This window comes from Metopolophium dirhodum, chromosome 1 (assembly GCF_019925205.1).
Source record: "Metopolophium dirhodum isolate CAU chromosome 1, ASM1992520v1, whole genome shotgun sequence".
Taxonomy (NCBI): Eukaryota; Metazoa; Arthropoda; class Insecta; order Hemiptera; family Aphididae; genus Metopolophium; species Metopolophium dirhodum.
In genome coordinates this window covers 44271043-44283031 of record NC_083560.1, presented here as the reverse complement: position 1 = coordinate 44283031, position 11989 = coordinate 44271043, and the positions used below count along the sequence as shown (strand labels likewise).

Below are 11989 nucleotides of genomic sequence, written 5' to 3'. Positions count from 1 at the left end.
ATTACCTAGTGATACAATTTTATAATCCATTTAATGGATAAGTAAGAACCTTGTAAATATTTATTGTAAACCTTAATATTATTTTAATAATTGAAAATACTTTTTATATATCGTGTCTTTTTGTTTCATATAAATTATTTAATTTCCTATAAATATTAGAATAATCTACGTCTCACATTGCGTAGGTGCTGGTGCGGGGTGTTTGGCGAATGTTGATTGAGACGGCTGTGGCGTAACCTTATATAGCATTATTACCAATAAATAAAAAAACTTTGTATCATGATCGGGGGACGAGCAGTTAAATATAATATATTCAGGGAGAATCGTAGGATCCTATAGATATAAATACCATAGGCTAGGGGCAGATATGTAGATATCAGAATCTTAAATAATATATTTAAATTACTGGGATTCCATTTCAGTTATAATTATGGTTTATTGTCGTCTACTAAGCACTGACAAATAATAATAATACTCGCAAATATAATATACCTAAGCTATGTTCTATTATAATATGTGACTGTATCGTAGTCATACATAGTCGTAGTGTGTATTGAGATATGAGGTGTATAGTGAACTGCTTTACTAATCCATGGTGTGTGTTGGTCATAGCCCTTGCAATTATGTGTGTGTGTGTTTTAATATTAATGTATCGATCAGCAGTTAATCGTACATAAGGCAGAGTTCGTATTATATACATAAGTGTTATGAAACATATAAATATGTTATATTATTATATTTATAATTGTTACAACTTGTTTTTAAGTATCACGGTTAAAAAAAACGGAGAAATGTGTGAATGAAACTCATCATAATCTGTAAACGATTAAACGATTGACCATATATTATACATATATATATATATATATATTATAATTAATATTTCTGTATGTTGTCGGGGAGAGGAATGTGTGAATGCAAGCGAATGTACCTATATTCCGACGTGTATATTTTGAAAATAAATATTTTTACAAGTTTATGTCTGTGTGTTTGTGTGTGTGTGTGTTTGAGATTTATTCTCATGTATAACGTATGCTTAGCGAGATGTTATTCGAATTTGATTATATATAATATTTTTGTATATATGTATGTATGTATGTGTGTGTGTATGAGCGTTCATATGTAATTGAATGAATAAAGGACTGGGCTTGTTTGTATACTATATGGTATACTGGGATCGTGTGTGTGTGTGTGTGTGTGTGATGTGATATGAAAGTATGTATCTATGCATGCATGCGTGTATGTATGATAAGGTATAATATAATATATATGTTGAGCTTGTGTGTGTTGTAAATATTATTATATAAGTTCAGAATGAAAACTGATAAGTACTGTATGGTGTTTATGTATTACTGTATGTGTATGGTTATATCATATTTATATGTATAAATATACCTATGCGTTTTATTGATATGTAAGTAATAAGTATATAATATTATGGTATAATATTTGTATATAGGTATGTGTGATGTTGTAGGTACCTTATATTATATTATGAGCATAATGTATGTTCGTATATATGTATGTATGTATGTGTATGTGTGTATGTATGTATGTATGTATGTATGTATGTATGTGTATGTGTGTTTGTGTATATGTGTATGTATGTATGTATGTATGTATGTGTATGTTTGTGTTGTAAATATTATTATATAAGTTCAGAATGAAAACTGATAAGTACTGTATGGTGTTTATGTATTACTGTATGTGTATGGTTATATCATATTTATATGTATAAATATACCTATGCGTTTTATTGATATGTAAGTAATAAGTATATAATATTATGGTATAATATTTGTATATAGGTATGTGTGATGTTGTAGGTACCTTATATTATATTATGAGCATAATGTATGTTCGTATATATGTATGTATGTATGTGTATGTGTGTATGTATGTATGTATGTATGTATGTATGTATGTGTATGTGTGTTTGTGTATATGTGTATGTATGTATGTATGTATGTATGTGTATGTTTGTGTTGTAAATATTATTATATAAGTTCAGAATGAAAACTGATAAGTACTGTATGTATTTAAGTAGGTATATATTATATAAATTGTATGATATGTTCAGGGGTTTGTGATAATGATGTGTGTATAATTGTTTGGATATAATATGTAAGTATGTATACATGTAAACTATATTATAATATATTTGAATGTGGGTTTGTTTGAGATATATTCCGATGTATAACGCATGCTTTAGCGGGATGTTTATTCGAATGGGATTATAATCTGAAAATTGTATAATATTTTCAAATATGTATGTACGTACGTATGTAAATGAATATATGCGTGGATCAGAAGGATCAGAAGGATCATAAGGATGAGGCATCAGTACTCTCTATTTTATACTACTCATAGGAAGTATACCTATAATACCTACCTATAATATATATATATATATATTATCTTATATTGTTATACCGCGCGAGACGTCTCGATCACGTCGTCGACTAAGGCGACGACGACGACGTTTTAATATCGTTTCGTTTGTATAATAATGTGCCGAAACGAACACGCACAAACGCCATAAACCGATGCGGGGACGCTATATAATAGTAAGATAGTTGGACATAAGAGAGAAGAAATTACAGAGAGAGAGAGAGAGAGAGAGAGAGACTGAGAGGCGTTTCGCGAGAGCTTCTGTTGCAGGTGTATAATATATAAAATCCGGCTTGGCCAAACGGTCGTTGGCAGTGTTATAGCAATTTGGTCAGAATTTTCATTCCCGCAGCAGTGAATGCGCGCGAGTTTATATTATTTTTTTTATTATTATTTTATAAATGTGCAGTTTACCGAGAACCGAAATTAAAAACAGAGCGAACTCTCCATTACATGTAATATATTATATATATTTTTTTCGGAAGTGAATAACAATGGATGACAATGGGACGGGGCAAGATCGTGCACCCCTCTCACCAACCACCCCTGCCTGCACCGCCGCCACCGAAGACACGATTTTATACAATTTGCGCGGTATCTCGCCCGCAATACTGAACTTTTCTTTTTCTTTAGATTTACCGCGAGTTTCATCGCATCAGAACGCGAGCGGACGCGAAAAGCGACGTTTTTATTAAACAACCGAAACAAAAATAAATGGCAGTTTAAAAAAGGGAAAAGATCGGTAACCGCTCTGCTGTACAGTAGCTGGTAGGCACCCAAGACGTTTCTGTATAAAGTGTAATGATATGCTCACACATCATTATAATAAATAAACTAAAATCTTACAGAATAATAAATAACGGCCAGACTGTCGTTCGTAGAAATCGGTCATCCCCAATAAAACTATTGTCACCGACTAAAAGGTCTTTGCCGCCGAAGAGAAATCTAGTTCGGGGAAATACAAAAACGTTTGATAAAAACCACCTACCTCTCTCTGGTCGGCATATCCGTGTCGTCCCTTAAACGAGTGCATGAGCACCAACCACCAAAGTAACAACCTCTCAAGTACCTAAGAAAACCGATTTCAACGAGCGACAACTGGACTTCTTATGCAAGCAATAATCAGTGCGTTCGTTAATTCAATTTGTGTATTTGAAGTAGTACTTTATTTTATCTAAAACCTAAAAATCCTACAATATTGTCTACGAACAACTGCGAATCAGGTAAGGCATTTAATATAATATTTTATATTTATTGCGTTAATACACTATATGTGCTTTTTACATAAAATTACATTGTACGGTGTATTTGATCTAATTCTCGAATACACGATCTCGAGAGCCCTCCGAACACCTGGAGGAAGGTAATAGCTTAATTTTACTATTTTAACTTCTATTTTAATATAAATATCGACAGGAGTCGTATTTATATTCGTATTTTTATTCTATCTAATTTTACGTTATTACAAAAGTATAGCTCGTCTTTGAATATAAGTCACATAAAATGTATAATTTTTGACTACTTTACGCCAGACGGCAATGACCACGAAGTTTGGTAAAATGGACAAGTCACATACTCGCATAATATATTATGACGTGAAGAGATGTACGCGGTACCTATATGTACAAACAACGGTATCCCGACAGTAGAGTGCAATGAACGAAAACAATACGCGAAAACAAAATGAGCGAAAATCTGTCATTTAGGTACGTCTTGAGATATTTTATACTGTGTAATAGTATCATGCATAATATTATGTAAACGTAAAAATCGTTGATATTAAGACTAACATCAACTAGGTTAAGACGGTTAAGTAAACGTGAGCCTGTGTAATGTGTAACAAAATTTAGTCTTAGTCGGTAAATTTTAGCGGATATGTAGCAAAATAAAAACCAAGTTAATCGATAATATTATTTAAACGATGGGAGTAGACCAAGGGCGGGAACCTTTCGAATTTATCGGTTTCGGTACCGGTACTGGTTCTCCAAAAATAAAATAACTGTTCCGGTTCGGTTCCGAAAAAATATAAAGTTATCGGTTCTAAATAACTTCGGTACCGGTTCCAGACAAATCTGGTACCGAAAAGTATAATGATTTTAAATACCTATCCGGAATGCTGGTTTAATTTTTTAGCACGAGAACATAGGCGGATATTTGGTCACATGGGGCCTTAACATTTTTGTCTTATCCATTAGCGTAAACATACATTTTTAAACGCTTCAACCTACTAACTAGTGGCTACTTTATTCTAGCGGAGGCACCAAGTATATTATATAGGTATATTAAAATACACAATTTATTTTGACATCTAGTGTGGTTTGTTACATTCAGGGGGGGGCTTAAGCTCCCCCCCAAGTCCCCCCAATATCGGCCTATGCACGAGAAATATTAGAAAACTCATATGATCCTACATAGTTAATAATATTAATACAATTATACACAAAACAGTAATACCATTAAATGATGACAAATAAAACTATTTTGTTTTTGAACCTAATAAAGAACATATTCAGTTAAAAACTACAGTTCGGTTCTGGTACTTTATTATAAAGATTTCTGTTCCAATTCCGGTTCTTAATATTTTAAAGGTTCCGGTTCCGGTTCCAGTTTCTTTTAGGCTCTAGTCCCTGGAGTAGACCAATGCAGACTTGGGTAAAATACTTTTAAAAAGTATTTAGAATGGTTTCTTGAATATTTGTGAGAAATAGTATTCGAAAGATGTATTCGAATTCTTCATAAAAATAGAATTCCGAATAAAGTATTTAAAACACTTTTTAGTTTTTGTTTTAAATGTTCAAACCATCGATAGTTTTCTTCACAAACATTTTAAATTAGCGCCAATATTATATTGTTTTATAATTTAATAATTCTAAATATAATATGTAATTTTTAGTTTTGATACTTGATTTAAAATGTGAATACTATTGTAAAAATGTCCGGAAAAAACCAGAAAAACAATTATTATTTAATAATATTTTGTCTAATGTAGAAATAAAATGCTTTTAAAAATATTCTAAATAGTCATTCAGAATACGTCTGGGAAAATTATTTTAACAGTATTCCGAATACTTTATTAGGACCACTCAAGACCGGAAAAATGTGGTTCCTCCGGCGGTGACTGTGACACTATTGGACAAAACACTAATAATGTGTCACATTTTAATATTAGCGTGTTTGTTCAAATATAATTTAAATTTAATTAATAGTGTACCCACGTCAGAAGCGATCGGCGTATACGACAACTTAATATCTGTGTCCTATAACTATGTGAAACTATTCAGTGAAATATTTTGGGATTCGAGTCCTTAGTCCGCGTTAAAAATTTGATAAGAATATAATTAAGATAACGTGTATGCGGTGATTATTATTATTAATATGATAGTGCCATTAATATATTATTAATAATATGATTATATTATTATCTTCGTACCTAGGTCGAATTTGTCATTTTAGTCATCCGACGGTCTTTTTATATTTTGTACATAATATACGACTCATTGATTAACGCTTTAACGTGTGTGTGTGTATAAGTTCAGTAGGCATATTCAATCACAGCAAGGAAAACGTTTGCTACAGTTAAAATACAGTGTCTTGTATCGTAAAGGAAAAAATCCATAGAGATGTCGAATTTTCGAATATAGATGAAGTATAGACAAACAGGTGTTTTTGCTAATATTTTTATTCGCTATCGTTTTGTTGTCACTATTTTCATTTGCGCGTTTGCGTTCGATCTTTTGACGTAGACCCGCCAACAACAGTATAGATATTATAATAAAATAGATGAGTTTTAATAACAATAAAAAACAAACAGACAAAATATAAAAAAAAAAAAAAAATGTATTTTACATAATATCGATGGCTAAGAAGCCAATAGCCGTATGTCACAAACATTACATTTTACAGGAGACCTTCAATAATGCAGTTGTTTCACAGTTTCAAATTATTCTAAACCAAATAATTATTGTAGTGGTGGATTTTTGTTTGTCGGTGTTACAACTGATTTATTTTAATATTATTAATCTAGCCCGGGTAAGTTAATTATAATTTTTAATTGAGTTAAGTTAAGTTGATAGAAAATGTTTTAAAATGTTTATAGTTAATAGTTATCCTAATTTTTTTTTTTAACACAGTTAAGTCAAAAGTTATATGGAATGTTACAATTAACTTATTAACTTAAGTTAAGTTATTTCTGTTGTTTAAAATGGTCAGTCATATGGTTTAAAATTATGAAAAGTTGATGTTTACGCAACATTAATAATAATTGTATTATATTTATTATTTGATTATTTATAAATTATCGTAACTTGGATTTGATTAAAATTAACTCGTTATTTATTAAGTCTATATCAATAAAATCAGTTGAGTTAAAAATTAAATTTTTAAAAGTTAAGATTAACTTAACTTTAAATTTTTAACTCGTTTATGCCCAGGTTTGTTATTAATATTATAAGTTATAGTGCGGATGTGGCAAATAAAACTGAGGTAATGAGTAACCTAGTGAATGATAAAGTGTCTATGGTATAATAAATGGAATAAACAAATTAATAGGAGTTGTGGAGACGTAGAATTCCGTGTGTATAGAACGGTTGTAGTTCGTACGGTTGGGTTAGAGTGGTCACTTGTTGTATATACAGGGACACGAAAAGAGATCGAATCATCGAAAATCAGCAGCATAGGTTGCGCCATTTAGTAAAGACTAAAGAGGAGATAAAATTAATGTCCGCATCAAAACGACAGGTGTAGGCGTGCGTCTTGGGAGTGTACCTCGTCATTGAATATAATTCACGTTATCCGTATACAATAATATGTATAATGTGTTGGACCTCAGACTTTCGGGTAAAATACTTTAAAAAAGTATTTGGAATAAAAAATATATATACTTACTCAAAATTCAAATCTATGAAAGTATTCCGTTAGTTTATATAATATTAGATATTTAAAAAGGCGGATACCGCTCTGTTGCATAAAAATCATCGTTTTTCCTAAATTGTTCGTTAGTTTTTCACGGCACTTTCGAAAGCTACTGTGAATAATAATTTTCAAATTTGACTCCACAAAATATGTACTTACTATAATATTCACTTTCCCATCAGAAAAGTTGCTTGAGTTGAAAATCGAAGATTACAAGCGGAGAAATTATTAAAAATTAATTATTTAACACAATAAAAGTTTTCGGAATAATGCAATTGAAATACATTTGGGGAACAGTATTCTAAAGTTATTCCGTGAAAAGTATTCAGAACACCACCCAAGTCTGCAATTGGCTTTGAAGAAACCCATCACTGAATACCACAATACGTCTAAACTTGTCGAATTATTGACTTGTTTATTAGGGTAAGTTTATTGGATAGGGATTTCAAGAGTGGTCTCAGGATTGTACAATCTTGCAATCGTATATTGTTTCCCTAATAATATTATTACTAGTTTATTACTATTATAGAATTTAGTTATTCTGTAGTTATATTATAGATACCTAAAATGTCATGTTAGTATAGAGGTGTATAATATTGTATCAATACACTTTGGTTTTAGTATGTCCCTTAGCTTATTCTTGTAATTTTTTTTTTTTTTTATTGTACAGTTTGTGACACTCGCCCATTTTTCGTCAATACATAATTAAATATTAACTGTAAAGTTTGAAATCAAACATTTAATTTTAAGACGCGCCCCCGGGAACTTGAAGTTCACTAATTATGTATTTTTTTACGAAATTCTTTAAACATTGGGCTATAACTTTTTTTTTCAACCAAAAAACATTTAACATTAAATTTACTATTTTAGATAGAAAATTTTATGTCGATCTCAAAAATATCACTTGACATCATAACATATTATGTTATTACCGGCACAGTTATAATTTTATGCAAAAAATAAGTATAAAAGCCCAACAAATTTGACAAAACCGTTTTTTATTCATACCAGTCGAACGGTTTAAAATACATTAAAATTACCTATGTAAATTAATATATACGTAATATTCAACTGAAGACCAAAAGAATGTTAGTAAGATTGAAGTAGTTATTATATTTGTATAAAAATCGCGTGTTAATAATTTTTATCTATAAACACTGTGTTTATCTCGAAAATAATCTACCATATTGTTATATGCTTATAATGTAATCGATTTCAGTCAATTCCTGTGGTTAAAATATAAAGAAAGGATTACAAAATCCGTTGATATTCAATAATATTATACCTTTTGCTGTCATTCAACGTGTTCAGTGTTCAGTGTTCATCAAATAAGTTTAATTTGTTGTATTGTACTTACGTTTCATAGAGTTTTTACTTGCATACTGTTGTTAATAATTGTTTGCGTTTAACGATGTCTGATAATATGATATTATGTTTACGAGAGAAAATTTATTTAATTAATAACTATTCAAATAAAATATCAGGAAGTATAAATTACCGTCTAACTTAGAAGTATTAAAGACTTTGTTTTTTAATGTAAGAGTAGTTAAATAATTGAATCTTCGAGAAAGTGCTAGAGTAATTATTCGAGAGGTGCTTGTTTTTTGGGAAAAAGGGCGTATTGCAGTACGATTAGAAAAACACTGTATATCTAAAGTCAAATCTTTACACGATGAGTGGAAGACACTTCGAAAGCAACAAATACAGCAAGTCATAAAGAACACGAAGAACTGTTTATTTTAACATTAAATGATTTATTCGATGTAGCCCATGCGGGGGCTCGTCTACAAATGTCTAAAATCGAAACATTTTAATATTTATTTTTAAGGGCCACCCTAAATTGTTCCTATATTAATTTATCAATGCGTTTTATTTGTATTGCGTTTAAGACGCTTTATTACAATATTACGTCAAATATGTTGTGTTATTGTTTATACAGTATACACAATACAATACGGTGACACGGTGTATCAGTATGTTGTCGGCGATGTACGCGAGTGTTGTAAAAAATTGTAAAAAAAAAATTCTTTTACTTTATAATTGATCACTAATATATGAGTAATAATTTTAAAATCGCTGTTAATCATTCACAATTTCAAACGTGAAATTTTAATGGATTTCCGCTTGTGATGAGCAGATGGACCGAAACGCCTAAAGCGTTATGGTCCGGGCGGCTTTGAAGAAACCCATGACTGAATACCATACGTCTAAACTGGTCGAATTATTGACTTGTTTTTTATGGTAAGTTTATTGGATAGGGATTTCAAGAGTGGTCTTAGGGTTGTACAATCTTGCAATCGTATATTGTTTTCCTAATAATATCATTACTAGTTTATTACTATTATTACAATCAGTTATTCTGTAATCTATATTATATAAAAATAAGTGTACATTTTGAATACATTTTATAACACAAGATCCACCAAACCGATTTCGATAAAAATTCCAGGACATATTAAAATTGATATGTAAATCGTTTTTGTGAAGTTTGTACGCTGTGGAATAAGTGGTTCCGGAGTTGTGGCCTCTTAAGTGCACACCTGGCGACATGGCCAAAAATAACAACAACGTCTATACAATTATTTTTATCTATATATATAACCCATAGCAACCATCAAAAAACAAAAATTTCTATCGTAAATCTCAAAATTGTTGTTTGAGCACCTACCGGGGGTGATCACTTCCCTTTTTAAATTAGCCTATGACACCCACAAAGAATGTGGCTTTGTATTGGTGAAAGAATTTTCGAAATCGGTTCAGTAGTTTCGTAGTTTATCCCCAACAAACAATCAGATCTATCCTCTTTATAATATTAGTATAGAGTATAGATAAAAATGAATGTTTGTGTGTAGATTAGACCTCTGGGAAGAAGATGGGCTAATTTAAAAAGTGTTAAATTTGTTTTTTTTTTATTCATCGGATTTTAGTACGGTTGCGTTAGACTTTTGTGTTAATTGATTATATTAATCTTCCGTAGGTGGAATTAAGTAAAAATGACAAACTTGGTACAAGTTTGATACTTTAGAGTTAAATCATACACTTACGTACAAACAGCACGGGGTCTGCGATCTGCCGCAGATATATTGCCTACCTGATAATAATATACGGCTGCGAATCAGAATTTTTATTCCGGGCAACAGAAAAGTTAAGATACATTTTTAACACCATACACCAAATATTAAAATACAGTGAAACTTCCATATAACGAACTTCCATTTAACGAAATTTTCTGTTTAACGAAATATTTTTAAGAACTATGACCTTCATTGTTAATTACACGTAAATGTATCTCCAAATAACGAATCTGATGTTTCTATATAACGAAATAATTATTCGATAAAAATCAGTTTTTGTAAATGTTGTCACTATCAAATTGATAGTTTATATCATTGTTCTAAAATTGTACATGAACAATGTACCTGATAAAGATAAGACACCGAAACTTGACAATATAAAAACTTTTTACGAAAGGACAATTTTCAAAAATAATAAGCAAACAAAACTTACTGATTATTTCTTTTAAATTATATTTAAGGTTAAAAATTAAATTAAACTGTAATATGATGTTTGATGTTATTTTACATACATACAATATACATAATAAAAAAATAATAAAAAAAAAGTTGAAAAAAATACGTAATTCTATTTAACGAATTCCTCTATATAACGAATTTTTTTTGCTGCTTATTCGACTTCGTTATATGGAAGTTTCACTGTATAACGAATTGAACAAAGTTTGAGTCATATAGAATTGGTACATTTAACGGGCAACGAAGTGCCAGCGGGATCAGCTAGTTATATTAAAGATACCTATAATGTCATGTTAGCATTGGCGCAAATAGGGGGGGGGGGGGCTTGGGAGGACTTAGTCCCCCCAAATGTCGGTCAAGTCCCCCCAGTTCAAAATCTAGTAATTAGTACTAATTTTTATATTCTGTGGTACTAAGAAATATGGCCGATGGGGAGGGGGATTTGAGTCCCCCCAAAAAATTTTGTCAATTTGCGCCTATGCATGTTAGTATAGAGGTGTATAATATTGTATCAACACACGTCTTAGGTCATTGTATTTTACTATATTAATTTATCAGTGCGTTTTATTTGTATTGCGTTTAAGAAGCTTTATTACAATATTACGTCAAATGTTGTGTTTTCGTTTATAGCCCTATGCAGTATGGTACACACAATACAATACGGTTATCTGCGATGTACGTGAATAATGTTGTAAAAAAAACAAATTGTAGTATGTATTGCTTACTAATATGTAAATAATAATTTTAAATTCGCCGTTAATTATTCACAATTTCAAACATGTCCTAATATCATATATTTAGAACTTAGGATACATATTAGGGTGGTTCTTATTTTTTAAACTTAATTTTATTTGGTCCGTACCTGCTGGATTTGTTAAGTCACATTAGAAAGTGATTTGAGTAAAATTTGAAACGCATTACTCAACCCCGTCTGGTGCCGATTCAGGGTTGAAAAATGGCAGAAGAAGGTAGTTTACTTCTTTTTCAAATTTATTAAAAATCTATAGTAATTACCATAAAAATGTATATAATCTTAACTATAAAACGTAATTATATGTCTATAAAAAGTAATAAAACAAAATTTTTTGTAAATTCATTATTTTCCAAAAAATAATGCGCCTTATAACTAAGGTTCTATACATTTTTATGCTAAGTGC

The 11989-nt window shown here is 30.5% G+C and overlaps 1 protein-coding gene across 1 annotated transcript in view; it reads left to right on the top strand.

Moving 5' to 3' along the window:
• The first annotated feature begins 3469 nt into the window (after nt 1-3469).
• The window catches only part of LOC132936378 (prophage side tail fiber protein homolog StfR-like), a 151490-nt gene continuing 142970 nt past the window's right edge, over nt 3470-11989 (top strand). Inside the window, exon 1 of the mRNA XM_061003099.1 lies at nt 3470-3614. The gene's annotated coding sequence lies outside the window, so the exon portion shown is untranslated. The remainder of the gene's footprint in view (nt 3615-11989) is intronic.